The 27,117-nt window shown below is 43.9% G+C and overlaps 1 protein-coding gene across 1 annotated transcript in view; it reads left to right on the top strand.

Annotated features, from left to right (window-relative positions):
* The first annotated feature begins 937 nt into the window (after positions 1–937).
* Positions 938–27,117, top strand: part of GRB10 (growth factor receptor bound protein 10) — a 213,466-nt gene continuing 187,286 nt past the window's right edge. The window contains exon 1 of the mRNA XM_054019010.1: positions 938–1,385. The gene's annotated coding sequence lies outside the window, so the exon portion shown is untranslated. The remainder of the gene's footprint in view (positions 1,386–27,117) is intronic.

The following is a 27,117-nucleotide window of genomic DNA, read 5'->3' on the forward strand; positions in this document are numbered from 1 at the left end:
CTGTTACTGGTGCATTTTTTTGGCTTTTTTGTTTGCACAGCAGCACTTCAACCTCCTTTTCCATTGATAACAACACTCAGTTTCTTGCCCAGCACAAATCTAACTATCCTGTTTTTGCATTCATTCTACCTGGTCTAAATGTGAAACAGCATTACCATCCATTGGGCAAGCCTCACCCCAGTGAGTGTGAATATTTCTGTCAGCACAATATACATGAGAAAGGTGTGTGTGTGTGTAATCAGGGATGGTGAGAGTGAACAGTGAGTGTGCAAGGGGTGATGGTGAGAGTGTAGGTGAGCACAGTGCATGCGTGTGCAAAGTCAGTGTATGGAGGATGACTGGCAGCAATGCATAGCTGTGGGTTTGCCAGAGCCAAGTGAGTGTCTGAGTGTGACAGAAGTGTGAGAGGCTGCGCTGGTTGGGTGAGTGTGAGTCTGAAACAGTGTGTGGCGGAGTGCAAGTGAGCCTGGGCTCGGTGCGTGTCTGTGTGTGGACGGCGTTAGTGGCGGGTGCAGGCTGCAGCTCAGCGTGGTACACACACGTGTCTGTTGCGTACCAGAGCGGCGCGACTGTGAGCGGGCCTGGGAGCAGGGACTCAAGTGGCTGAGCTCGGGCAAACCCAGGGCGCGTGTGTGTCCGCACAGCGACTAGCCAGGAACAGGAGCTCCGTCTGCAGCCGGGCTCGAGGAACGCTGGCAGCCGATTGGCGCAGGGAGCAGCGAGGCTGGAAAACAAACCCCGGACCGGGCTGGGAGAACTCCAGCGGGACGCACTGGAGCAGCTCGCCGCCCTTCCCCGGCCCGCGGCCGGCTGGGCGGGGAGGCGGCTGGGCCGGGGCGTGGAATGGCTCGGGCTGCGGCTGCGTGGAGCCAGCGGAGGCGGTGCCGGGGTGGGAGGTGGGTTTAAAGCCTATTAAAGGGGGAGGGGGACGGTGGAGATGATGCATCCTAAGCTGGAGAGTCAGCTGAGTACGAAGCAAGATCTCGGTGGCAGGGGCACGTAGCCCCGTGTTAATACCAGGAACCTGGAGGAGGGAGCGGGAGCAGGATCCGCAGCAGCGGTTCAGGCGCAGCAGCAGCACGGGCAGAAGTTTTCTTTGCAAATTCCCCCCCGCACCGTATAGTTTTTTGGCGTGTGCGCTGGGAGTTTAACTTTCCACCTCTCCCACTTCACACTACGAAGATACCCCGTCTCCCCATTGCATCCCCCGCTGCCTGCTCTATTCCCGGCCCCACCAGAACAACAGCCACAAAACTTGATCGGAGCGTGCGAGACAGAAGGAGCCAGACGCACAGAGAAGCTCTCAAGAGGGGGAGGGGGCAGCGCTGGTGTCCCGAGCAGCGGGAGGGAGGCCACGAGGGCGAAAGAGGAACCGCAGGCAGCAGGTAAGAGAATCGGGGGGCGAAGGTCTATTGCTTACCCCAGCCACTTTGGGGTGGGCATGTAACATCCTGCATGCGTCTCTTGCAAGGGGGAAAGAGGAGGAATCTCGCGCGCGGGGGGGGGGGGGGGTTGGACAGTCTGCAGGAGCAAACTGTTGAGAGAGGTCCAAGACTGCAAATGCAAAATGCACTGGCTTAGGCGCTCCCTCTCCGCCCCAGAACAGGCTGGGGTGAGGGAGGACGCCAGAGGCAATGGGGCTAAATTGCAAGGGGACAGCGCGCCTGTGCGTATATATAGAACTGCTAGGGAGCTTGTGTGCTGGGTCCTTAGTAGCAGAGATTAGAGCTGGGGGAGGAGTGTGCAATTCTTTCTCTGGCTTCGGATTTAGTTGGTCACTTTCAAAACTTCCCAATTAAACCGGGCTGGAAAACTGGAACCACTTTCCATTTCCCCCCCGAGTGACAAGACTTCAGGCGAGTTTAATGCTGCGAATCAGTTGTTAGTAATTTGCTGTGTTCTCTTTTCTCTCCTCGTTTGGACCTTTATTAGCCCCTTGGGGGAGTCATTGAGCCTGTGCACGTATTTGAACCACTTCGTTGTCAGACGTGAGATCCTTTCAAGCCCTAAAGAAAAGCGCGTTGGGGGGAGGCTGGGTTGCAGCGATCAGAGGGGATCTTGAGCCACAGAATAAGTCCTATTCTTAATCCATCTGTGAACATGGTTCTTCTCCCAGCCTGATTTTCCATTTGCACCAGATCTGGGGGGTGCTGTACTTACTAGCCTGCACTTTCTAAATATTTATCTGGAATTGCAGCTGCTTTTACAGGGTCTGAGGAAAGCTAAACTGTTTCCTTTGCTCTGCTTTTCCTAGAGGTATTAAAAGTTTAGGTCTGAAATCCTATTCCTTGCATTTTTTTTTCTCTTTCGGCAAGAAGACTGAGGCAAAGGACAGTTCACAAAAGTGCCTCTCCTGGGTGCTGCCACCTTCCTTCTTTTCTGTTTTGTAAATCTGTGATGGTAGCTGCAAAAACAAGTATTTGGGAGTAAGGGGAATATTTGAACACTGGTGTGGGACAGCATTTTGTTGGCTTCTAGGTAATATTGGGTAGCTTATTGTAACCTGTTATGTGTAAAATAAGACTTGGGTTGGAGGGAGAGGTTTTTACCTTCTTCCCTCTTGTCCTCCCCCACTTCAGACTCATGATTGGAGGTGGAGCAGCAGAAAACTGTTCTACATGGACTCCCCTTTTATACATTGTTTGCCATTTTGCAAACTGGGACCTAAACTATCATTTTATAAAAGAAAGTCTGCAGTTAATTGGGTCGGCAGATGCACTATTGCAAAATCTCTTTTGCTACGGATTTAAACTGCCAGCCCCCCACCCCCCTTTCCTTCCCCTTCCTCCCCCTTAAAATCCACATAACATTTTATTTTAGAAGTAGTATGGAAAGTGCTGAATCAGCACTTGGGAGCACCACTCTATCTGCAGTGGTGTTTTGTGTAAAATGTTTTGATTTGTTGAACTGGGAACATATGTTGCTGGTATGTCAAAGCGGTACTGATCAAGGTTCACAGAGCAATTCTGTGCTTGTTCATGATTTTACTCATGTAAAGTGAGAAACAACAATTGGCACAGTGAAGAGGGTGGGAGTGGAATGTTAAATTTCTAAAATTGAACTTAATAGTCAAGTGAAATTGTATTGCTTCACAGAGGTGCTTGAATGATCTTTTGAACAAAGCTTCTGTAGGAGATGAGATCAGTAAGCAGTTATAAGATTTCAGTTTGACTTATTCTTACATTCATGGGCTAGTTGCACTTACAGCACTCAAAGGTACAGAGGAGGGCAACAAGGCTAATCCCAGGATTAAAAGGAGTGAGTTATGACGACAGGTTTAAAAAAAAAAAAAAAAAAAAAAGTATGGAGATTAGACAACCTGAGTGGAAGAAAGAAGTGTGCCTGAAACATTAAATGGTGTAAATAACACCCTGGACTGCTGCTTCAGTCGAGTTCATTTAGATAGGGGGAAGAGGAGTGAAGGGACATCCAGAATGCTCAGAACATACACATAAATTCCCTAGCAGGGTCTGAATGGAAGAGATGTGGCTGTTCAAGAAGCATATTCCTCTCTTTCTTTTGCCTTTGGTCTCAAGATACACAGTTGTAGTCTAATGAATAAACTTAATCTTTGATATCAAAACTTGCTTGGCTCAATTTAGTTTTTAAATATGCAGCACAACTCACAGCAAACAGACTAAAAAGTAATGTTTGGTAACATCTGTTCTGGATGATAATGTATGGAAGCAGACCCCTACACTTGCCAGAAGTTTGTTTCTTCCTTTCTCCCCGCCTGCTAATATTGTACTTCATTTTCACTCTTTGTTCTTAAAGTAGATCTTGTTTGCTCTGGCTGGATGTTCTAGTGAGTTTCCTTGGTTTTTGTCAGTCAAAATATCCTCTCCCCTACTGTTGTGCATGTTGGCTTTCAACCTGTAACCCAGGCGTGACTTGCTTTCAGTGGTGTTTTTGTATTTATTTTGAAAGCATTACCTAAATGTAAAATGGATATCTGTAGTTCTGTTCTGTTCATAGAACACAGCTGGTATAATCATATGTAGAGCAAACATTTGCAACCCTGTGTCATACATACTTAAATGACTTTGAATCTAACAAGAATTGCTACAAGTCTTCCTGTGAACTGTGGGCCAGATCCTGAATTGCAGTCCACTGGCGTGTAAAGGCTAAAAGTAGCTGGATCTCCTTAGCTGAAGGTTTCTTCCAAGATGGGGAGTCGCCAGCTGGCATAGAGATGGTATAGCTAGGCCATGTGCCATCTCTTCCAGCAGCCCTTGCAACACTGGTAGGGAGGGGGAGGATGTTATCTGACAATCCCCAGCAAGCAGATGTCCAATTGGAGACTGTTAGCAGCTGGTATACTGCAGAGCAGCTCTAGGCTGGGAGCCACAACCAGCTTCACTGAGGCTTTCCCCTTAGATACCACAAATAATCTAGATATGTATATATTGAGGTGGTTGTCCCTAACTGAATGGAGAGTTTCAAAGCCCCCTTGCCAGTCATACAAGGGAATGTAATACCGGAGGGCTTTAAGGGGTTGTACTAACTTGAACTTGTAGGACTCTGGATGTACTCAATCATTTGACTTGTCTAGGTAAAGCTATCACTGGATTAGTAAAAACTGCTGTAAACTTGATTTCTTTACTTTAAAATGTTTGCTTGAAGTTAGACTGGGTAAACATTTTAAAGACCATTTGGTAATGTTCTATAACTTAATGGATTGTGGTAGTGTTGCTGTATTAACTTCTTGGCATTTCCATTCTATCCCTCTATGTTAATTTATTACTAGGGATGCATTGACTGATTTTTCAATGTAAAAAATAAAGTTTTTTTTCCCATATGAATTTCTTTCCCATCAGCGCTTAAGCTAGGAAAAGCAAAGAAACTATTCTTTTGAAATTTGAGCTGTCTGACCCTATGAAATGTCTTATTATTGTGGTCTTTGCTGTAGCTTGCTTCATGCTTACTCTTTAGGTAGCTTAAAATGTAGGATGAGATGTCCCCTCTTGACTGCTGGGGACAAGTCCGAGCAGATACAGCTCTCCAAAGGACCAGCTGGCACACAACACAATCTGCACCTCCTTTCTGTTTGAAGAGAACTTTTTTTGTGGTGATGTCGGCGGGTCATTTATATTGCTTATGCTTGCTTATCCAGGGTTAACCATGGGCCAGGAGACACTGTGGCTCTACTCAGAGTGCAGCTTTCCCCGAGAAACCCAGTGTAGTGTTTGTCTTAGGATTGTGTATCAATTCATGTCTAAGGGCTGGTCTACATTGGGGGGGGGGGGGGGGGGGGGAGGAGGGGAGGATCGATCCAAGATACGCAACTTCAGCTACGCGAATAGCGTAGCTGAAGTTGAAGTATCTTGGATCGAATTACCTGGGGTCCAGACGGCGCGGGATCGATGGCCGCGGCTCCCCGTCGACTGCGCTACCGCCGCTCGCTCTGGTGGAGTTCCGGAGTGGACGGTGAGCACGTTCGGGGATCGATATATCGTGTCTTAACGAGACGTGATATATCGATCCTGGATAAATTGATTGCTATCTGCCGATACGGCGGGTAGTGAAGACATACCCTCAGAATCCTATGGCTCTAACTTTTCAAGCAGGGTGCTGATACAATGGCTCAGTTACAGTAAATTTTAATGTTTCAGCTTTGTTCAGAGACCAGAGTCAGTAAACATGAACTAGTTCCAAAAAGGCAACTCCACACAAGTAGGTCATGATGAACGAGGTAATTGTAAACATATGTTTACTTAAACTACTGGTAAACTGGCATCTGATTCTTCCCAACCTAAATCGATGCCAGTTTCTACTAGCTCTCAGCAGGGAAAAAATAGGAAATCAAACTTTTCTGGCAGGCTGTATTGAGCATGCTGTGGAGGAAATGCTCATCCGTCCAGTGAGAGCAAAAGGAGACTGAGATCCAAAGCTCTGACAGACTTGGATGAAACTGTCTTACAAAGCAACAGTTGTGGTTGTCATACTTCAACCGATTTGCTGAATAGACTGACCAAAGTACTCCTGTCCTGTAGGTGTCGGGGACACAAATGTTAAAAGACTAATGTAAAGATGGGTAGTGATGAGGATATGTTATGAATATGAGCTTGTGGTTGTTGAGGGCTGTAACTGAGTCAGGAGTGAATGATGCTGCAGTCTTCTGCAATATCACTTTCCATTACATCACCATGATGAGAAAATTCAGTGCTGTTTGGTAATCTAATAGGGACTCTATTGCTCATAATCTAGGGACTCTTTTTTGCTATCTTAGCTGCAGCCTTGGTACTTTTAAGAGTGGTACTCATAATTTTCTTCATTGTTTCACAACACACATAATTTAGTGGCGCTTTCAAAAAAAAAAATCAACCCATTAAATAGCTTTCAAACAATTTTTAAGTGCTGATTGCTATCACTATACAAAAACCTGAAACTCTTACCTTGAGCCTAGGTGTGTGTGTGAGAGAGAATATTCGCTCCTGGAGCAATTAAAATGACTTTTTGCCTAACTTCCCAATGAAAAACACATTTAAGTTTTGAAGTGGCAATTGGACTGAATCACATGGAGTCTCCAGAAATCTGCCTTACAGCTTGCTCGAATATTTCATATATGAAAACCCTTTGATTGCTGGCAAAAAATTGGGTGCTTCAAAGCCTCATCATTCCACTCCTGCTCTACCTTTGAAGTCCCTTTTTTCCCCCTTAACCTTACCAGATGGATGACTTAACTCTCTCCTTTCTCTTATGCTTTCCTTGGTGCATATAAAATGTTTAACTTTTAGCTATCCTCCTAAAAATGTCAGTGTTACTGGTTTCTGAAACATCCCAGAGGTGAAGGGCAAAAGTCAGAATTCAGGCAACTTATTGACTTCATCTCTAAAATGTTCAGAAACTCATCTCAACTGAGCTATTGAACTTTAAGATTCACACACCAAAACTACCCTTCGCTCCTAACGAAAACTTTGGGAAGGGGAAAAGGGAACGGGGACTGAGGCTAAATACTCTGATGGTGTCGCTTACTATACTGGTAACATTTTAATTTCTTGAACATTATTCCAGAAGAGGAATCAGTAGTTCCTTTATGTCAAAATACATGCATAGATATAAACTTGTAAAAAGCTAAAATTTCAGAAGCTCAGTACACTGTGAAAGGGGAACTCCTGATGTCTTAGCCTTATGATTACTGCCTTTCAGGAAAGTATCACTGAGTACTTGGTCTTTGTTCTAGCTCAACTGTATGCTGCTAATAAAATCCATTTAGGAGGGTCTTGGTGCTAACTGCTTTTTACTGTATGTTATACTGCTATCTCCTATCAAACTAGAAGTGCCTTGTGCACTGGGTGATTCTTCTGCATTACTATTAATATTACCAACATCGCCTGAGAAGTGAAAGGATTCCTTTGTCATAACTCAAGACTTTCTACTTTATAGAGCAATTGTTCTTGTATCAATAAGCGACTTCTCAGTGGGTCAGACTGCTTTATTCCCCTCTTCCCCCCTCCCCCCCCCCCCCCCCGCTGTAACTCTGTGGTGTTTTGCATTCACTTTGCATATTGCCAGTGGACATAGCATTTGAACACAGTTTTCCCAATGACAGGATTCGGATGCAGCATAACTATGAGGAGAGATGATGGTCTGATGACAAGGGGTGTTGCAATGCTTAACTTATCGATGCCTGGAAAATCAATGGGATCTGCAAAGCCTGAGTTATGTGCCTAGGCTCCCTCTACAAAGATTAGGAAGAAATAGGCACCTTAGAATGTGATCCCCAAAAGGCAACATGCTAGGTGAGGCTCTGCCTACGTTAGCCAATAGGAGATGCTGATGAAAAGGATGTGCCCTTACGCCACCCTTCTCGTGGAGTTCAATGCTATCTCTACTTGCAGTCCACAGCTGGGAACCCCTTTCCTGGAGTCAGGTAGCTTAGGCACCTAACTCTGTACAAAATGGTGATGGAGGAGGACGTCCTTCATAACTTTTAGTCCAGGGGTTAGGATACTCACCCAGGATGTGGGAGGCCCCAGTTCAGTTTCCTCCTCTGCCTGATGAGGAGGAATTTCAACTGGAGTCTCCATCTCTCAGGTGGGTGCTCCACCCACTGGACTATAGAGTGATTCTCATTTTCTCTGACTCAATTTAATGAGTTAATATTCTGCTTTTCAAGAAGAGTGATGGAGACAGACCTATATCAGAATATTCTGTAGTTCAGTGGGTTGGGTGCTCATCTCTAAGGTTGGTAGATCCCTGTTCAAATCCCTTCTTCTCACTGGGAGGAGTTGAACCAGGGTCTCTCACATCCTGGCTGAGCACCCTAACCATTAGGCTAAAGGCTGTGAAGGATCTTTATGCTTCCTCCCCCAGGCTGTTTTGTGAGGAGTTAGACAGCTGCTGAGCTTATCTACCAGATTGACACACCCAGATCTTGCCTGCGGGGCTTAAACTACACGAGACCTGCCGTTGCACACTGTCTTGATGGAGGATCTGTCTCAATCTCTTTATGAAGAGTGGCTTTAAGAAACCCTCCCTGCAAAAACTCATGAACTATAGTGTCAACTTGGATTTGTCTTTTGGCTTCTATTAAAGGTACCGGACTTCTTAGCACCAGTGAGTCATGAAACAGACAAATAAGTAGAGTTAAAAAAGTTGAGGCTGATTTGCCCTTAGTTCTGAATTTTACTCAGCTTTCTGGTTGTTCGACTTCTAGTTGTCTGAAAATGGTGACACTACAGCTAGAAGCATGGTTCCCAAAGCAGGTAGCCATGCTAGCTCTGCTTGAGCTGGCATGCTAAAAATAGCAGTGTAAGCTTGGGGTTCCACAGGTGGGGGGCTCAGGCTAGCTGCCCAAGTACCAACCCGCCCGGATGCCCTAGGTATGTACTGGGAGGCTGTCTCAACCTGCTTCCTGTGCTGCCCCTGACTTAGGTGCTATTTTTAGAATACTAGCTCCAAGCAGAGCTAGCGGATGTCTAGCTCTTCTGGGAAGTAAGCTTCTAGCTGAAGTCTAGACCTGTCCATAGTCATGGCCTTTCTAGGGGGGGGGAACTACCTGGCTTTTCAAACTGATCAGAAACAATAGGACAGTGATGATTGTATTTGACTTACATGAATCAAAGGCTTTCGCTGTTTATTTAGTGGGATGTTCTAACAAACTGCTATAGACAACAGCCCTTGACGGTTAAGCAATACCTCACTTGAGCCCCATTTTTTTGCTTGAAAGCATCATGAGAGTTGAGAAGGAGGGCTAAAAACTCAGCTGTAGCAACGGAAGAGATCAAATGCTACTTGCTGCTTACACCCTCTGTAGTGTGGTACAGGTGGCAGTTTAGACGGGATCGGCCTTAGTAGGAGTTGTTAATGGGCAGTTTGTCCAGGTCTTCTGAAAGGTGCGTAACGTACGTATTCTAATTTTTAGCCCCCTTCCTGCTTGTCTTCCTACCACCCCTTCTCTTTCCTGTGTAGAGGCAGTTCAGATCTTATCAAGTGTGCTGCTTCCTTGGGGGGCAGAATATCATAGAAGGCTTCAAGCAAGCAGCAGACTTGAGTTTTGTGTGTGTGGTATAACGCCTAAATATCAACACTGTTTACATATTGGGGAAATAGTTCTTCCGTCCTCCTTCTGATACCAAAGCACTCCAGATAAATCAAATGGTCACTTTGTGTGCCTATATAGGAAGAACAGTAAGGAAAAAACCACAAAGTCAAGACTTCCCCCAAAAAGGAGCTTAATTTTAGGCTCCTAAAGTAAAATCCTTATAGAGATACTGAAACTGGGCTGAATATTACAGGAAGAGAATTGCACTTGTTCTGTATTCTGATCAGAAAATGCTTTGAAATCCTTGCTATCAAGGTGGATTAAAAAAAGTATGATGTCAAAGTTTTAAAGTCAAAGGAGCAATTCCAAAGAATAGCACAGCTGATACTAGAGGTGTGCAGCCTTTATTGTAGGTAGAGATCAAATATTTAGTATGATGAAACTTGCAAAGTACAACAGGGTTGTGGTTCAGGTAACTTTCTCATCACATTATAAGATAGTGCTGGTTCTGCCAATTGCTTCATCAGCAGGATTGAAGAATGTGGTACTGTACTAATCTTTTAGTCTTGGATAAGTTGGACATGCATATAATTGTGGCCTACAATAAAATCATTCAACTGTTTCTCTTCCTACGAATGGAGGAAAAACTGCTGGTAGTCATTACAAAGCCAGCTGGTCATGAAGAGACTAGACTTTCTCAGGCCTTTCATGTCCAGTCATCTCACCCTCCCTTTTTGAGCATCTTGTGATGTTGTCTTACAGTATCTAGGAGCAATTTAACCTGATTTAAAGGCTCTGTTGCAAAGCTAAAATGGCATATAGTTCTAGCTAACATGGAATGGCTTGTGGATTTGGAAGTGATTAAGCTGGTAAAGTTCCCCAGAGGAACTTTTGTCTATGTCCAAGCTCTAGTGGTTAAGGTCAGTTCTGCCTCAGCGTGTCATAGCAAAAAAGTCCGCTGCAAAAATATCTAGAAATGACAAGTCTAAGAGGGAAACCACCAGGAAAAAAATAAATGTTTTATTAATGCCACGCTGCTGGGTCAAACAAGCTGGAGTCAACCCAGACAGGCCACAGAATTTAGTGTCTGTGCATACGGGAGCTTGGCTAAGGCTTTATCTTGGCTGGGAGACCCAAGCGGAATTCTCAAGCTTTTCTGATGCTGTTGGTGGGCTAGCAGGCCTCTGTGGAGTAATATGCAAGCTAATCCATTGCAATAGAAATCTGGCTAGGCCTCATTTTGCACACTTGTTCCTAAACTTAATTAAAGACAGGTTTCGATGTCTAAGCATTTAGGAATCCATTGTAGACACAAGAATTAATATTTGCATTCTGAATTCCAGGAATCCAGTTAGAAAACTGAAGATCAAGTTGGATGCATTGTCTGCTGCCATTATTTCCCGGAGCAGGACTACCTGTCCTCCTACCAACCAGACTAAAAAAAATATTTTTTTTTTCTCTAGCTCACTTTGACATGCAACTCAGTCATGCAAGTTTGTCTTTATAGTAAGATTACCATAGCTATGGCTCAGGCTCTTTCCCCCCCCCCCCCCCCCCCCACCACACACACACACATTTTGCATATGGTACTTTGCTGAATCCTGTCAGAATTCTAGACTAAAACTCTTGATGTGTCAGAACTTCATAGAAGGTAACAGTCCTAGTGCTTCTAGTAATGTAAGTAACAGTAGGTAACTAGAATAATGTTGGCATAAGTATATATGTTTTTCTTTAAGACACTGAAATTTGACTTATTTGCACCATACCTTCCTACCACTAACCCGCTTATTTTAACCCCCTTGGCTGGTTGAAAGGGAAATGGGTTCCTCATGAAAATTTTTCCTTCACGTGGGTGGAAAAGGGTTGTGGTTCTAGGTTTGCTTGAAAGAGGCACCACTGCTGTTCAGTAAAATGGTTCACATCCAGGAGTTACCTTGTAATAGGTAGCATCAAATAAAAGCACAAATGTTTGTTGCATCACTTAGCAAATTGGGACCTACCAGCTGCTATAGTTGGACACCATCTCATCTTCATGCCCCATCCTCTAGCTCTCCTGCCCTTTCAGAGGTTGTAGGACAGACTGTTTCCAGTACTATTATACAAAAAGAACAGGAGTACTTGTGGCACCTTAGAGACTAACAAATTTATTAGAGCATAAGCTTTCGTGGACTACAGCCCTTCTTCGGATGCATATCCGAAGTGGGCTGTAGTCCACGAAAGCTTATGCTCTAATAAATTTGTTAGTCTCTAAGGTGCCACAAGTACTCCTGTTCTTTTTTTTGCAGATACAGACTAACACGGCTGCTACTCTGAAACCTACTATTATACAGCCACTCCTGCTTGGGTTAGGACTATTGTTACTGAAATGAGTGTGAAAACAACCATGGTTCTTTAGTCACCATCCCTTCCATTAAAGTCAGCAAATGTCAGTCTTCTTTCCCTTAAATGCAGAATTACTTTTGACTTGAGTTGTCAAATTATTACTTGGGTAAAACAAAGCAAGAGCAAGTGCACAGACAAGCAGTGAAGACCTGCAATTCAGGCTTCCTGGAATGTTGGTTATAAGAAAACGTGAACCGCACATCTCTTCAGAAACTTTTAGCCAGCTTATCTGCTAGTTCAGCACCAGCTGGTGAGAGAGCTTTGACCACCTGTTGCTGTGTAAAGAGCTCAGTCTTTCCAATCAGGTAAATCTCCCTCCATTTAATGCAAAGTCCAATATCAATCTTTCATACACACGTATCATTTGTGAACTAACATTTGACAATTCTATTAATGCTGTTTATGGAAACCTTTATGTGGACCTGTCTTGTACAAAGCTATCCAAAAGCATACAGTATCTACAAATATGTATGTATCAAGACTCTCACCCCTTCCCACAAATCACCAAAATACTGCTCTCAATTGCTAAGTGAATCACAGGCTTTTTAATAAACTTGCTTTTCATAAAACATCACATGAAGTGTGAAGAGACAAGACACTACTTAAACGTTAAATAGCATAGGGATTTTTTTTTCTTTGTGTTGGCAGTAAAGTTACTTCTGACCTAATACACTAGTTGACAGTGGTAAAAGGGAGTAAAAGAAACTGTCAGAGCCAACATGGGTTCGCCAAAGAATTGTAGCAGTCTGCAATAGACCATGGTTTTGCGACTTTCCCCCATCCATTTTGCATTCCTCTATTGAGTTGTGGTGCTAGACAAGAGCACTGGTATAATACTTGGTGAGGGAGCAGGATCAAAACCAAGTGGCAGGGAAGGCTCTAGCACATCTGTTTTTTGGAATCGATCCCAGAAAGTCCTGATGTTGCTGTCTAGTAGCTCTGGCTTACTGGGAACTCTCAATGACTTGAGAATCATAGATGGCAAACATCTGCCTTAATTGTTCCTTTTATTCCTCTGATCTCAAATATACCTAAAGAGTGCCCTAGCAGAAGCTGATTGCCACCACAGAAGCACTGGTGTAATGTTCTGTAAGGGACTAACAGAAAGCTGGAACAATTCCTTTCTTCATACCAAGAATTGTTGAAGAGTATTTCTTTATTTTTATTTCTAAGCTGGTCTTATGAAGTTATCCACACTTCAACAGAAGGTAGAAAAAAATACTACCTGTCTGTCTTCAGTAACCTCAAATATGTGGCTTTTTGGAGGGGACAGAAGCTTTATAAGATATCAAGACTAGAAATTTACATTTATAATACAACCAAAGTATCCTGCATACTTTGAATTTTTTTTTAAAACAGTAACTCAAACCTGACTCCTGTAGTTTCAAATATGAATCTGAAGTAGACAGTTTCTGGGATTGTAAACCCATGGAGACCTGCTCTGGAAGGACTGTAATGATCAATAATGAACTAATTAGTAAATCATAACTCAATAGGGATCTTATAAGTAAGCTGTACATAAAACTGACCACTGGAAGTGCTACATGGAGAGGGGGAGGAGCAATGGGGGGAAAGGTGGCAGGAAAAACTGATCTTACTACAGATGGGGGAATATAAATCCTTGAATGAGCTAAAGATTACTGCATCCTTAGTGACTAATGATTCACTCAACAGCCTAAGAGAAGCTCATAAGATTGTTCAAATAGATTCCAGGAGGTGTGCTCAAGAATTTTGGCTGGGTCTCTGGGACAGCATTCAAAGGTGGCTGATGCAGGGGACGGTAGGCGGTTGTGTGAGGGCATTATAAAAAACAAGACCGCTTCACTGAAAGATCTGGATGGCAATATTATAACTTGTAAAGGGAAGTAACTGGAGAGGTGGGTTGAGCACTGTGAAATGATATATACTCAAGGGAGTCTGTAGTAGACCGTGTGTTGGATGAATTGCCTGGATTTCAAGTTATGACTTCGCTGGATGTCAAACTACACTAGAGGAACTTGAACAAAGCATCAAAAAGATTCTCAACAGCAAAGCTTCAGGTCTGGCTGTTCACCTGCTGAAATCTACAAATGCGCAAACAAGACTTGTTGCAAAGATTGCGTGAGATATTGCTACTCTGGAAGGGGGGAAAAAAACTGTTCTGCAAGTTTTTAAGGATGGTTTTTCATCCAACTCTATAAAAAAAAACAAAGGAGACAGAAGTGATTATAATAACCACAGAGGGATATCTCCTCTTAAAATCGTGGGAAAAATCCAGGTAAAAGAATACGGCGTAAGACTTCAAACTTTAACTGAGAGAAGCTATCCTGACAGCCAGTGTGGCTTCTGCTTGGGAAGGGCCATTATAGACATGGTCTTCTCTGTAAGACACCTACAGGAAAAGTGTAGAGAGAAGCATATTCCACTGTACCTGGCTTTTATTACTTCCGAGGGCATTCTGTACCAAAAAATTCTGTGCACAATATTTTAAAATTCTGCAAATTTTAATTGTCTTCTAAATGTGGAGGCTCCAGCTTGCCATTGGGGAGCACAGGTCACTGGCTGCACAGAGGTGGGAGATCACTGTGCAGCCCCTTTTCCACCAGGGCATGGACTCAGTAGTGAGACTGCACCCAACCCTGACACAGCGCAATGAACGAGCCTGCCCCAGAAACAGCCCAGTGCCCTGCCCTCCGTGCCAGGTGTGGGCAGGCAGGCTCAGCAAAGCAGGATCCCAAGTGTGGAGGGACTTAGTGGGTGGTCCAGGTTTGGGTTGAGAAGGTTCAGTGTGGGGGAGCTCAGTTGGGGATACTGGGGTGGGGTGGTGGTGGGGGAATCTGGATGCACAGGGGTTTGGGGGGGAGGGGCTCTGGGTACAAGAGTAATGGGACTCTGCAGGGGGGCGGGTGAAGGTGGTTGGGGCTCAGCAGCGGGGATCTGGTGTGGGTGGATAGAGCTTGGCAGGGTATCTGGGTGTGGGGAGCTCAGTGGGGGGTCCTGTTGCTGGGGGAGTGGGGCTCAGTGAGGTGGAGATCCAGGTGCAGCTGGTTGGGCTCGGTAGGGTGGGGATCTGGGTGCAGGTGGCTTATTGAGGTGGTGCAGGGGGAGTGGGGCTTGTCGGGGGTGGGGGTTCTGGATGCACAGGGGTTGGGCACATGAGGGAGCAGCTCCCTGTATAGTGATTCCTCCCTCTGCAGTTGAGGAGCAATGGGTGCAGGAAGCAAAGAAATCTGCGGGGGATATAAAGTCTGCACATGCGCAGTGGCACAGAATTCCCCTAGGAGTATTTTGTAGATTTAACAAAAGCCTTTTGACATGGTTAGTCGGTTAGGGCTTTACATTGTCTGGAAGAAGCTTGATTGTCCATGTATATTGCTAAACCTTGTGAGATTCTTACACAGTGACATGAAGGCAACTGTAATGTATGAAAACCAAGAGTCTGACTCATTTAACATCAGCAATGGAGTGAAGCAGGGCTGCACACTGGCTCCTACTTTTTAATATTTACCTCCTATTCCTGGTTCAACATGCGTTCTGTGATATTTGAGAAGTGTCTATCTTCGCACTAGACGTGATGGAGGTTCCTTTAATGTTGCAAGGTTCAGAGCTAAAACGAAGGTGAAGGAAAGTCCATCACAAGGGACCTGTTGTTTGCAGATGATGCAGCCTTTGTGGGTCATAGCGTTGATGCCCTACAACAGCTTAACAAGTTTTCTGATTCATGCAAAATCTTTGGGCTAGCAGTAAACTTGAAGAAGACTTATCATGTACCGAGGCTCTTCGGAACCAATTCCAGATATCACCTTAGATGGTATTTTGTCTGGATGCTGACAAATTTTGCTACTGTTACCAGCAATGTAGATCTTGATGCTGAGCTTATTAGTAGCAAAGCAGCCAGAAAATTCTGTCTTTTGCAACACAGAGCCTGGGACAACAAAAAATTGTAAACTAAAGTGGAAATCTGTATTTGAGATGTTTTAGCCACTCTTCTATATGGCTCAGAAACATGGATGACTTACACCGAACATACCAAAAGACTGAACAGTTTTCATATCAAATGCTCTTGTAAAATTCTTCTAATAAGATGACAGGGTGAGAAATGTGGAAGTGTTAAATCGTGCTGGTATTCATGGGAATAGTGATTAGTAAGAAAAGCCTCGGGTGGCTTGGACATGTCAAGTGAATGCTGGATTACAATGTTGTGCTCTGAAGCTCACGAAGGGTCTAGAAAAAGAGGCAGATTGCAAGCATCCTGAAATTTGTGCAGCAAAGATTTAGTATCCTTTGGAATCTCTGTAGATGATGCGGGGGTGGGGAGTGGGGGGAAGGAGTGCAGAATACTGATCTGGTTGGCAGTCAGCTTTTGTAGATGGAGCGAGGCTTTGTGAGGTAGACTGGATCAAGTGTTTTGATGACTGGCGTCAGAGGAGGAAAGAATCTTCTTCTCGGATTCAGAGCATTGCTAGTGCATGGGTGTGCTTTACCTATGGGTACTGTCACTCCGGCTTTGAACTCTGCAGCTATCGAACTCATTGGCACATATGCCATGCTCTGTAAAGACCAATGGTACCATTAGGTAACTGCTTTTCAGTTCCCAGTCACTCATCACATGGTATACTGCATAGCTCCTCTTTCTGTGTGCATGCCTGTATAGACACTTGGGCTGGAATGTTTAAGCCCAAATATAACTATGCTGTGGGCTGGTCAGTCAATACTACAGCACCCCCTCTGGCTAGGCAGAACATTGCACTAGAGTTCACTCAGTCTGCTGGGGTAGTCTGCTCCCCTTGCCTGACTCCCACTGGGGTGTGTGGGTTTCCTCCTTATTTCTGCTGGGGTCAGCTGGTCCTGGTGTCCAGGGGGTTTGGAAACCCACTCAATTCATAAGTTTCTCTGGAGACTGGTAGGGGAACCCAGGCCTGCCACCTCCAACTGGGGTCCAAATCAGGGCCATGAAGCCAGACAGGCAGATTCAGGATTCAATGACTCCAGCTATGCCCTGAGCTCTTTCCTACCTACCCTGGTTTCTTTAGGCTTTTCAGCCTGTTGGTCCAGTCATTTCTTCTCAGAGTGCTGCCTTTGAGCAGGTTCCCTTCTCCAGCCTACTTACTCCTCTGGCAGTGGCCCCATGCCGCTGCTTCCCAGCCCTTTTGTCTTCCCAGCCACTGTGAGGCTGCCAGTCAGCATTGGACCTGCAGTACCTGCATTAACCCCTTGGTTTCTGAGCCAGCATGGGGTATATGCAACCCATGACGCATGTCCAGAAAAGTAATGCTGAATGGGCCCTCAGAATAATTGTGTGTTGGAAGCTTGCAGGGAGAAAAATGGGAGTCAGAATTATTTGTCTGAACAGTTCTTCCCCCCCCCCCCCCCCCCCCGGGCTGTTCCCAGAAGGCATTATTGTGAAGTACCAGAACCCTTAATGCAAGCTGTATTTTTTAGTATTGTAACAATGCATTATCAGATTTCTAGCAAACCAGGGTGTACCAGTGGTATCTTACGAGAGAATATTTCAAAGATAGTTAACTTGCGTCTAATGTGCTTTACCTTTAAAAAGTTAGTTGGGGGGATTCAGCTAGTTTTGACTTAAAGGAATAGTAATATAGTCACATTGCAGCAGGAAAGTCTGTTGCATGGAGGATACACTCTCTGCTCAAGTGAGGCCTCTATTATGGAGGTTGGAAGGTTGCAGTCCACATCGCCCACATTCGTGGCAGAATTATAAATCATTCACTCTCCTGTGGATACTAGTTCATCTGATGATGTTTGATTTAGCTGACTCTTTCCCTCTTTCTGACTTGCCTGTGATCTTGCCTGATAGTAAAAGTGCTGGAATCAAGTTGCTCTGCAATCCATGAGCAATAGGTCAGCAGAAAGTTACTCTTTTGCCTAGGGTCTGCAGTAATTGTGTTCTCAACATTCATCCTTTTCACCTCATCATTTATGGTTTGGGTTATCCAGCTAATTTTTAACGTTCTTCTGTAATTCCAAAATTTGAATGTTCTGAGTTATCTATGTCCCTTTTTTTATAATAAGAGTCCTGCTTACATCCATACAGGAAGGTTGACTATATATAGTACTTCAGCAAGTTAGAGCGGACATGCAGTTTCAACTTATGGCAACACGGAAGTCATTGAAAGTTCTTGAATACATTTTTTTTTCTCCAAGCTATATCCTTCTATTGATTCCTTTATCACCTCTGTGGAAGATGCTGATGTTTCAAATACAGACTAGGCCACAGAAGTAGCTTCTCAATACAGTCTCTTCAGTTTGTGTTTAGAATTGTTTTCAGGTAGTAAAGAGATCTTGATTGTAGCAACTGATGCATAGCAGTCTTGAGGTTCTACGTCCAGGAACTGATCCCCAGCTATAGATTTGTGCCCTACTATAATAAACTGAAAATGAAGTTCTAATAAGGGCTGATGGATGGTTATGGTCAATGTGCCATTCTCTGATTAATCTTTCTTGTATTGTAAGTAAAGATGGCCATCTTCAAATTCCAGAACTGCTAAGTCTCCCAAGTTTTCTCCTTGCCTTATTTCCAGTAGAAAGTATGCTGCAGGCCAGATCACTGCTTTACTATTAGCTCAGGGTTGTAGCATGGGTACGCTGAAGATATGAAACTGAATTTGAGCCTGGAGTTGTAATTTAAATGAGCACTGATTTAAAATTACACTTCTATCTGATTTTGTTTTGCCTGTTATAACATCTAAGGTGACTGGATAGACTAGAGACTTTCCCTTAGAATCAGTTTTGTGCATTTTGACAGCTTTGTGCAACTAGCTTCGCTGTCTCCCCTGGTCATGCGGGCTCTTGCAGCAGCAAGAGAGAAATGGGAAGAGGCTTGGGGGAGAGTGAGAGAAAGGGAACACTTAAATTTCTGTTACAAAACGGACTTAGATTATTTTCCATCACTGGTAGAAGAACAGACTTGACTCTACAGTGTGAAATAGGGCTAAGAAGTAATGAAAGTATTGTTCGGGGGTATGGTGGTGATGGTGGGATAACCAGAAGATATGTAGATCTTGACTCAGAGCAGATCTCTTCAGAAAAATAAGGTGCCTAATACTGTTCCCTTGTTTTTGTCTGAGTAGTGTCTCCATTTGACTTCTGGAGTCTCTTTTTGTCTCATGAACTGCTTGAAATCCTGTTCTGATTTGTGGAAGTTAACTTCCTCAAGGCGGCTGTTGCCTCATATCCTCTTAAATATTTAGGAAACATTAGAAATGTACAAGTATCAAGTTAAAAAGACAAGTATTCAGACCGCACATATGGTAAACATCCTACTTGTGAGGCAGGTAACTAATTCACATCTAAGACTTGGCTTTAGTTCAATCACTTCTAAACCACAGGTTTCACTTTGGAATAAATGTTTGTTTGTCATGTCCTGCGCTATGGTGGCATTTTGACCAGCAGGGAATTCCAGGGTTGCCACGCAATGTGATGGATAAACAAAAATGTCTAACATGCACAAAAAGGTGGAAAAATTTAAACTCCGTGAAATGGAAAAACCTGTTGTGACTGGCTCAACACATTTTCAGATAGATTGACACCACTAGAAATAATAGTGACTGGCATCCATAGGTTTTCAAGTTACTTCACCAAGGCTTATCCCTCAAATCCCATTGTCCATGGTCACATGGTGAGTGACAGAGCAGAGAACAGTGCCTAAGGGCTAGTCTACACTGGCAATGCTAAAACGCTGCCACAGCAGCGCTTTAACGTGGCTTGTGTGGTCACAGCGCCTCCTTGAGGGGCGTAGCTACCAGCGCTGGCAGCATGGCTCCCAGTGCTGGGGCACTGGCTATACTGGTGCTCTACAGCACTGAAACTTGCTGTGTTCTGGGGGGTGTTTTTTCATACCCCTGAGTGAGAAAGTTGCAGCGCTGTAAATTGCCAGTGTAGACAAGCCTTTAGTCTTGCTTAATTCAAAAGCTTGTTACTAGATAGTGAAAGGCTGTAGCGCTTTCTTCTAGGCTTCAGTACTACTGTATGGAGTCTGCCACTAGCCTCAGTCTTGTGTATGCTAGCTCAGTACATCGTTGGACTCTTGATCCGAGAGCAGAAACGTTTTGTGCTGTTGAGGCTGTAATGGTTATATAATGATATCTAGATCTTAGCGCCATGAAAGCAATTTAGTTCTTGGAGGAAAAACTGCATTAAGTATCGTTGGAAACAAATTTGCTGGATTTTTTTGTTTGTGTGCCCTCTTGGCATGTTCCAATAGTAGAAGATGGCAAATTGTTGACTTACATTATAGAGTTTCAGAATTAATTTTAAGTTAGATGTGATCATAAGGCTTCCCTTAAACTAACCAGAGCGAGTTAAATAACTTCCAGTTCCATAATTGAAGGCTGAACTAAAGTCTTGTATTGAGGAATACTGAATTTGCAAGACTTGCAGGCTCTAACTTGGGACATAGATTCATTGATGCAGATGGTGGCTGCAAAATCGGACTCCTGAGAGAGAAATTTGTCTCACTCTAGGGACATCGAGTTGGCTAAAGATGGTGCCTGCAGCTCTGTCTAATTACATAAAGTTCATTTCCCCAAATGTTCCATTAGGCTTTTTATACATAAAGAACAAATGAATGTAGTTTGGGGAGAAACTGTGGCTAAAGTCCAGTACTTGACTGTTGCCAAAAAACCCGAACAGATGTGCATTAGCAATAGACTGGGAGGACTGAAACTTGCCACAGCCCACCTCTCCGGTTGATTGGTGTGGTACTGGAATAGCCCAATACAGGTGACGTGTTTCCTAGTGCACCTTCAGACTTCTAGAAGAAGATGCCCTGGTCTGTATGCCTTTCAAATACCTCTGACAGCAGGTTTAAGCTTGTGTCTGTGCGCAGTAGTTTCTGTATTGTAGCTAAGCATGTAATTGAATTTATTCCTAGAAATACCACTAGCATCAGAGTCACTGTCTCTTTCTCCCCCACCCTTCTCTCCCCCATCCTCCCCTTCTCTGGCTTCAAATGGTGGCTCTATTGCACAGTTGCAAAAATTGCTCACTTTCTAAAGTTTAGGCCTGGAACTTCTGTTTTCTGTCAAGTCTGAGTAGAGAAATCCAAGTAGAAGTTAAGCACTTGGGACCAGTTTTTAAAAAATATTTAGGTGCCTAGTGGGATTTTCAAAAGTGCCATCTCCTCTTTAAGCACAGAGCTACCCTTAAAAAATCTGACCCTTGAGGGGCATTGGCTGATGGTTATGTTGCTATAACAATACTCTGTCATCAACTGTATGTAGGAGATGGGAAACATATAGTGAAGGTTGCAAACTTACTTTCACTATAAACCCCTCTCTTTAATCACTCACCTGTTTCAGCCTAAAGCTGCTAACTTTTTCAATACCGCATCTTGGTGCAAATGTCTTGACAGATAGGTTTTGTTTGAGCTTTACAGTTGCTTGGTTATTGGTGAGGGAAATAATTGTAGTAAACTACTCAAGCCTTGTCTACAATACAGAGTTCTGTTGACCAAAAGTTATGTTGACACTCAAAGCGCTATAATAAAAATTGGTATTGGATGTTCTCATGCACTCCCTGTCAGCAGAGCGTGTCCACACTTGGGGCACTAGCATTGACAGTGTAAGCAGTGCACTGTGGGTACCTATCCCACAATCCAGCTCGACACCTTCTGCCGCTAGGTCTTGTGGGAAGGCGGAGCAGATTGCGGCGCATCTTGGGACTGGGCTCAGTGTTCCTTGATGCATTGTTTTCTGTCTCAGCATTCCATAGGCTTCCAGCTTTTTTTTCGTGGTATCTTTCAGTGGTCCTTGTTTGCTGTGCACCTTGGCATTTTTGTGAGAAGGGGTGGATTCCGCACTGCTCTCCTATGCTCTGATAACTGTCAAGAAGCCTCCCAGTTGCTTGACATGCTGTGTGATATGGATAGGAGCAACTTTAGATTGCTTTTGGCATATACGGAACAGCTGCAGAGGATGGATCGTTGCTTTTGGGCTTGGGAAACAAGCACTGAATGGTAGGATCGTATTGTCATGCAGGTGTGGGATGACGAATAGTGGCTACAGAACTTTCGGATGGGTAAAACCACTTTCTTGGAACGGTGTGTGGAGCTCACCCCAGCACTTTGGCACAAGGGCAGCTCTCATTCTGGTGTCCATCGGTAGAGAAGCATGTGGCAAATGCTGTGTGGAAGCTGATGACTCCAGATTGTTACCAGTTGGTCGCAAATTAATTTGGAGTCGGGAAGTCGACTGTTGGGGCTGCGTTAATGCAAGTGTGCAGGGCAGTTAATTGCATCCCGCTACGAAGGACTGTGACTCTGGGAAATGTGCGTGAAACAGTGGATGGCTTTGTAGAAATGGGTTTCCCTAACTGTAGAGGTGCACACAGTCCAATATGTTGAAATGCCCATAGTGATCCTGGGAGACCTGGCATACCCCTTACAGCCATGGCTCATGGAAACCTTCCACGGGAAACCTGAATAGCAGAAAGGACCGGTTCAACAGGCTGAGTAGATGCTGGATGACAGTGGAATGTGCCTTTGGCAGATTCAAGGTGTGCTGGCGATGCATTTATGGCAGGTTAGACCTCAATGAGGATGATAATCCATGGTCATAGCCACACGTTGTACGTTGCATAATTTTTGTGAAGCTAAGGGTGAAAGGTTTGCTGAGGGGTGGAGTGTTGAGGCAGACCACTTGGCTGTTGATTTTTGAGCAGCCAGATACCAGAGATATCAGAGGGACCCAGAGTGGGGAAATTCTAATCAGGGAGGCTTTGAGGCAACCCTTTGAAAAGGAGAACCAGTAATGTTCGGGGGGAGGGATAGCTCAGTGGTTTGAGCATTGGCCTACTGAACCCAGGGTTGTGAGCTCAGTCCTTGAGGGGGCCACTTAGGGATCTGGGGCAAAATCAGTATTTGGTCCTGCTAGCAAAGGCAGGGGGCTGGACTCGATGACCTCTCGAGGTTTCTTCCAGTTCTAGGAGATAGGATATCTCCATTAATTTAAAAATTTATTTAATATATATCTTTGTGATTTGATGCTGCAATGTTGCATTACATGTAGTTTTCCTAGGAAGCAATGGTGACATTTGGGGCTTTACGTTCCAGTAAGCAAATGATTAAACTGCCTGTGTATGTATTGGTAGTGCCTGTTATCGCAATTTGTAGGAAACAAATAAAGATGAGTTACCGTTCAAAAACTCTGCTTTTATTACACAAGAAACAAAACACACACACACACACACGCTTGGGTGGAAAAGGAGGTAGCAGGGAAGGGCAGACTTTCAGAGCTGTGTGTAGGTCCAGCTATCCTTGTGAAAGTTGTCTGAGGGGCTGGAGTGAAGGGGAAAGTGGAAAGGACTATACGGACAGAGGTGTGTTAGTTTATTTTGGGCGGAGGGGTACAGAAAAGGGTACTGAATGTGCTGCAGGGGAGGGCAGGCATGCATCTGCTCAGTCTGCGGCATTATTAAGGACTTCAGCATCTGCGTGTGCTCCCCAGTGACATCTGCTCAGTAGCATCCTTAACAAATACTTGATTTTTTTTCTTTTCTGTCTAGCCTTTCAGCTTCCCTCCACTCCATTGGAGAAGTGCAGTATTTCCTGGAACACATTGTCTTTGCTCCATCTTGGGTGTTTTCTTATCTGGTAGAGACGCTCGGCCGGCGTGTGTGGCATGTCCCTCAAGGCCATATCTGCTGAAACAGAGGGAAAAATGCACCAAAGGACAGGGTGGATTTGATTTAAATCAAATTGATTTAAATCCCTGGTCAGGAAGACTCTATTTAATCATGGTTTTTTACATAAAAGTGCATTCTTATTGGTTGTTATAACTTTAATACATATTCTTCACAATTCAGAGATAGATGTAGGTTTCATTTTTAGAAGGTACACGTTATATATTTTTAAACAGTAGTTTATTTTGAAAACTTTTCAGATTAGTTTTACAGCTATATCAGAAAATGAATGATTGTTTGGTTATTTCATTTACCAAAGGTATTTATGAAGTCATTGGGAGGTGAACTATCTCCAATTCAACAGGTTAATCATTTAATATTTGGAGGATTTTCTTACCATGCTGTATTAGGAGGAGAGCATCACCAGACAGACATTTAAATTATTTTATTTAACTTTAACTTTTTTTTCTTCAACAGCAAACATATTATAATATAACAAAACAAGCATATGAATTTTTGAATTTAGTTAAACATTAAAGGTTTTTAAAATCAGGTTTGTTTTTGTTAAAATAGTTTTAACTATTTTAGTTAAATGAAATATTTAAAAAAACAAAGAATTAAATCTACTGTCAGCCAGGTCAACCTGAGGAACTTAAAATATTGGCTTCTGCAGCTAACTCCGTCGTCTTCACCTTCATTTTCCTGTTTGTTCCTAATCTGGGAAAGAGAAACATGCTTTCCTGCTTTTTCAGGTCCCTAATGATTTCTCAATTTGGAATGAATTAATCCAAAAGAAGAAAATATTCTTTCTACACTGGCAGAAGATGCTACTGCTGTTAGAAGTGAGATTATCACTTCAATAGTTTCTGAATCCAAGTGCTTAAATGACATCCTCCAGTTCATTGGTGTGACTTTCTTTAAAACATCAGCAGCAAACACATATTTCTTGAGTGGTTCTTATTCCCAAACTGGGTCTCTCTTACAGCCTACTGCCATTACAGGTTTTCCCTTTTAGTGAGAGAATGGTATGGTAGATCTCAAATCAATGAAGGCTACACTCAGACCTCAAGACTTCTGGAATATGCTGCTCAAACAGTTTCACTTGTGTTTCTACTGCCTGTCCCTCCCTTCTCACATTTATCTCCAGACTACTTCTCCTTGTCCAGATCTATTCCACCCCCAACAGTCTTCTGTTCATTGAACTTTTTGAAACTTTGCACTTTTAGAGAGCGGTAAGGGGTTGACTCTGTGTTCACAAATTTGAAGAGGGACAATAGGATTGAGATCTGTTATTTCTCACCTCTATATATTCTTTATTTATTTAAAAACAATTTTGCTGTTAACAAGCATGTTATCTCTGGAGACACAACTCCACAGTGTGAGAACTGCAAAACTAAGCATTTCTGCTGGTATCTTCTAGACTGAGCACTGAGTCCCATTGGTTAGATAGAAAGATTAACCTAAATAATCTATACAGAAGCCCCTGGAACTCCATAAGATTGAGTCCCTAATCCATAATCTATTGGAACTCATTTATAAAACTTTTCTTAAACATTACGTGAATATATTGCCCCATACTACAGAATTAGAATTTATAATTCCTATTCCATGATACGTTATAGCTCAAAGATATCTTATCTTAATTAAAGCTATCTTTAAATATTTTTTTATTTAAATCACATTTTTTGATAAAATGCTTTTTGAGGAAAAAAAGCAATTTATTAATAAATAAATCATTGATTTTTATCCATCCTGCAGAAGGATGATTATTAAGTTCACGCACAGCATTGAAACATTTCAGTAAAATACACCTTTTGTAAAATAACAATCACTTTCTCACTGACTCTTGGCAAGCACACATCTCCGCGAACACCCGAAGTATGGTGAGTGTTGGCTGGGGGGAGGGGGACTCTACATGAGGGAAAAGAGGACTCTGCAAAGGTTGCGGTGCAGCTGACTAGGGGAAAAAATTCTAAAATTCTCCCACACTTTTCCACAGGCAGGGGTCATTGTAGTAGATACCTGAGTCACTGCTGAGGGTAAGCAAGGAAGTGAGGGTACATCTATTACACGCTTGTGGCTTTCGCTCTGGTCCCTGTGCTGCTCGCTTGTGTGCTGCTTTGGTCCCTGCACAAGTGATTGGCAAATCGCGCGGGAAAGCTTACTACAATGGGGGAAGGAACAAAGCAGCTCTGTCAAGGAACCTTTGGCAGAGGATTGCCGAGTACCTCCAGGAAACTTTCCTAGAGATCTCTCTCTGGAGGATTCCTGTCTGATCTCGGCGTTCATCAACACTCTGTTCCGACGTACTGATTAGCTACACAGGGCAATGTTCAGCACACAAACACAGCCAGCCTTGAACATTTCTATACCCTGAACCCATCTCCACACTACACAAACTACAGCCACTTACTAGGCGTCTCCTCTCCTGCTTCTTGCTCGCTGGAGCGCCACTGCTGAGACTGGCTAGACATCTCCGGAGTGGTGAACAGTGCCTGGTGACCCTGCCGGGAGCTACACATCGTTGTCTAACTCCACCTCGTCATCAATGTCTTCATCCTCCAGGTTAGGTCCTTTTTCTGTCACCTCCGGGCGCTCCAAAGTAACCACTGGATGCTTGAAGGTGGGGTTGCCACCGCAGATAGCATCCAGCTCCTTATAGAACTGGCAGGTCTCGGGTGCAGCACCGGAGCGGCGATTTGCCTCCCTTGCCTTATGGTATGCCTGCCTCAGCTCCTTTATCTTCACTCTGCACTGCAGCACGTCCCAATTATAGCCCTCATCACACAAGCCTTGAGAAATCTGCCCATAGGAATCAAAATTCCTATGGCTCAAGCGCAACTGGGACTGCACAGCCTCCTCTCTATATATACTGATCAGTTCCAGCAGCTCTGCAGTGGTCCAAGTTGGAGGTAGGGTGTGATAGGCCACCATGGGCACCAGGGAAGATGCAACGAGACCTCTCCACGCTGAGCGAATAGGAAATGGAATTTCAAAAATTCCCAGGGCTCCTAACGGGGAGGGGCGGATGGTTGTGTAGCTGGCTGCTGGGCAGTGGAGTTCTGCTGACCAGAACAGTCAGAATGGGCATTGTGGGACACCTCCTGGAGGCCAATTAAAGCAATTAAAATCAAGCATGGTGTCTGCACTGGCACTTTGTCAACAAAAATTTTGTGCAAAAATCCTTATGTCTCTTGTTGGGGTAGTTTTATTTTGTTGCCAAAACAGGGCATTTTTGCCACCAAAAGTCACATTGCAGTGTGTACCCATTCACTATTTTGTTGACAAAAGCTGCCTTTGTAGTGTAGACAAGGCCTTACTCTTGCTCACAAGCAGGCAATAGCTGAGTTAAAAATAGCCAAAAATGGCTTATGATAATAGTGAATACTTTTGAAAGGAGACTGGAAGAAAAGGCACCAATGTTCAAAGGGTGAGTTCTGGTCAAACACTGCTGTACCCATGTGCTTTCCTCTATAAGAGCAGCGTTCAATCTGCTGAAACTAATAATGGGCGTTACCAAAATAATGGGCTGCTTCCCTGAGCCACTCTGGTGAGATTTGGGTTGAAAGTTTCTCTAAGTGGTGCTCAGTGGTTCTGATCAGCTCAGCAATACTTGAGGAACAATG

This window comes from Malaclemys terrapin, chromosome 2 (assembly GCF_027887155.1).
Source record: "Malaclemys terrapin pileata isolate rMalTer1 chromosome 2, rMalTer1.hap1, whole genome shotgun sequence".
Classification (NCBI taxonomy): domain Eukaryota; kingdom Metazoa; phylum Chordata; order Testudines; family Emydidae; genus Malaclemys; species Malaclemys terrapin.